The sequence below is a fragment of the Microtus ochrogaster genome, unplaced genomic scaffold (genome assembly GCF_000317375.1).
Source record: "Microtus ochrogaster isolate Prairie Vole_2 unplaced genomic scaffold, MicOch1.0 UNK122, whole genome shotgun sequence".
NCBI classification, from domain to species: domain Eukaryota; kingdom Metazoa; phylum Chordata; class Mammalia; order Rodentia; family Cricetidae; genus Microtus; species Microtus ochrogaster.
Genome location: NW_004949220.1, coordinates 405,758 through 408,827, shown reverse-complemented (window position 1 = coordinate 408,827; position 3,070 = coordinate 405,758). Strand labels below are relative to the sequence as shown.

Sequence of the window (3,070 nt, the reverse complement as noted above, 5' to 3'; positions counted from 1 at the left end):
GATGGATGTGTTCCACTTTGCAGAGTTTGGCAAATTGAAGTATGTTCACCACACCATTGGCACTTATTCAGGTTTTCAGTGGGCAACTGCTTTAAGTTCAGAAAAAGCTGATTCAGTAATCACTCATTTATTAGAAGTCATGGCTATCATGGGTATACCTACACAGATAAAGACAGATAATGGTCCCGCTTATGTCTCTAGGAAAATGAAACGGTTTTTTGACTATTATAATATTGTAGTAGAAGGAGAGGAAACATAAGTCAAAAGCACAGGAAGAATTTTCAACAAAATCACAGTAGAAAATTTCCTAAAAGTAAATAGTAAATACCCCTAAATTTCCCTAAATAGTGAGGTACAAGAATCACAGAGGACACCAAATAGAATTGACCAGAAAAGAAATTCCCAATGACATGCCAAAATCAAAACACTAAATGCACAGAATACAGGAAAATTATTAAAAGGTGCAAAGGAAAAAGACCAAATAAAATGAAGGCAGACGCATTAGAATAACATCATAATTCTCAATGAATACTCTAAAAGTCAAAAGGGACCATACAGATGTTCTACAAATTCTAACAGACCATAGATGTCAACCATACTATGATACCTAGAAAAACTTTTAGTCAGGCTGGCAGTGGGGGCACACGTCTTTAACCCCAGCACTCTGGAGGCAGAGGCAGGCGGATCTCTGTGAGTTTGAGGCCAGCCTCGTCTACAAGAGCTAGTTCCAGGACGGGCTCCAAAGCTAAAGAGAAACCCTGACTCAAAGAATCAAAATAAAAGAAAATGAAAAACTTTCAGTCACAACAGATGGAAAAAGAAAAGCATTCCATAATAAAACTAAATAAAAGCAATGTCTGGGCCCGCCATGAGCCATGGCCATGTTCGTGAGTGTCGAGGATGACGACTATGAATCTGAGCCCAACCAGAAGCGGGTGGTGGGTCGACCTAAGGGCAAGTTGGGCTCAGCCTCAGCGGTGAAGTTGGCTGCCAACCGAACAACAGGAGGAGCTCGCAGGCGCTGGATGCGATGCCACAAGTGCGAGGCCTGCCTACGGAAGGGGTGTGGAGAGTGTTACTTTTGCAAGGATATGAAGAAGTTTGGAGGCCCCAGGCGCATGAAGCAGAGCTGAAGCAGGCGGCAGTGTATTGTGCCAGTGCTGCCCCACACCGCCGTGTGCCTTGTGTGTGGCAAGGCAGGGAAGGAGAACACAGTGGAGGAGAAGGAAGGCAAATTTAACCTCATGATTATGGAGTACTCTATCTGCAACGAGACCACCCACCCTGGATAACTTAAGGAATCAGAGGCTGTGGTCAAAGATGAGCTTCCCAACTGCTGGGAGTGTCCAAAGTGTAACCATGCTGGCGAGACAGAGAAACAAAATTGTGATCCTGGCTTTAAGTATGCCTCCAACCTGCAGAAGATGAACCGGGACAAGGAAGGGCAAGAGCCTGCCAAGCGGAGGAGGGAGTGTGAAGAGGCTCCCGATGCAGGTCAGATGAGCGTCCTAAGAAGATGTCTGCAGATGGCATCCTACACCCAAAGTCTGATGATGTGCACCTAAGGATGAAGTGGAAATATGAGAAGTCCCAAGAGCTGAGTGGACACAAGCGAGCCTCGATGCTTCAAGCATCTCCTCTCACCTCACGCCGAAGCCACCTCTAGGCAGCAGTATCAGCCCTTGGTAGAGATCCAGTCTCACTTACTTCCAGCAGCACCTAAAACCTGGCAAAGAAGATAAGCTTTTCAGGAAAAAGTGACGGTCCTGGAAGAACGCTGAGGATCGGTTGGCACTGGTCAACAAATCCCTTCGGTGCTTCAAGCAGGAACCAGAGAATGATCGGTCTGAGGCACCTCCTAATACCTGGGAGAGTGGCCAATCACGTTTCAGCTCACCCACCATTGGGCCCAGCACTGAAGGGGCTAAAGGCCCAGAAGAAAAGATGAAGATGCTCCACCTCAGTTACTGTAACCATTCCATCAACCTGCTCACTGCAGTAGGCACTACCAACCGAGACTCTCTTACAGAGATCAACCTATCAGACTGCAATAAGGTGACTGACCAGTGCCTGTCCTTCTTCAAACGCTGTGGAAATATTTGTCATATTGACCTGAGGTACTGCAAGCAAGTCACCAAGGAAGGCTGTGAGCAGTTCATAGCTGAAATGTCTGTGAGTGTTCAATTTGGGCAAGTGGAAGAGAAACTTCTTCAAAAACTTAGTTCCAGGATAAGCATGTAAATATGGAGGGTTGGGGAAAAATAGCCAGGGAGGGGAAAAGACTACAAACACAAGTGGGCTTATATTCCCTTTGGAATTCGGAACAAAAGACCACAGGACACAGTTCTGTTTCACAAGTCTTGCCAAGGGAGAAGCCGTTCAACTAAACATTTGGGGATGAGTGAGCCAGATGTTTGCCTCTGCTCTTTCTGCACCGTGACTGCACTGCTTTCTGGACCATTTCTAAAGCGGCCTTTAGAAGACATTCCAGCTGGAAAGGAAGATGAGCTTTGGAGAAATTCTCTTAGAATCCAGAGCTTACTGCTTTTGTTGATAGCTGTTTTGGGGGCACCCTGTTCCTTGAAATGCCAAGGCTTCTGGTGTCAACATAAAGTGGACCACACACACCATCCACAGCCATCTTGGCACGTTTTGTTTAGTTGGTTTTGTTACTTCTTACATTATACAGAACTATTTTTGTATACATTGTTTAAAAATTATTTATGTAAGATTTGAATGCATACCAGTGTTTTTATTGTTTAGATTGCCACCTTTCCTTCAGGTAGGGAGAACTTAACTTGTACTTCATCAATATAAAGAGCCCATCTACAGATGTGCCCGGGTGTGACAGGGCTACGACCTTCCACTTTACAGCATGTTTAACTTTGTTGAGAGCCTACTTTGTATGTCTAGAAGTTAAACAAGCATGTTGTGGATAAGTGTATAGTATAGGTAAAACACTTCCAAGTTTCAATGCAGAGTTTACCTTTTTTAAAAAATTTTACAATTCAGATTTTAGTCTTTACACTTTACAAGCACAAGCTCTTGTATTCTGTCTCTATAGATCTAA

At 44.4% G+C, this 3,070-nt stretch overlaps 1 pseudogene; it reads left to right on the top strand.

The window, feature by feature from the left end:
* The first annotated feature begins 875 nt into the window (after window positions 1-875).
* LOC101996686 lies at window positions 876-2,241 on the top strand (annotated as a pseudogene).
* Window positions 2,242-3,070: the final 829 nt, after the last annotated feature.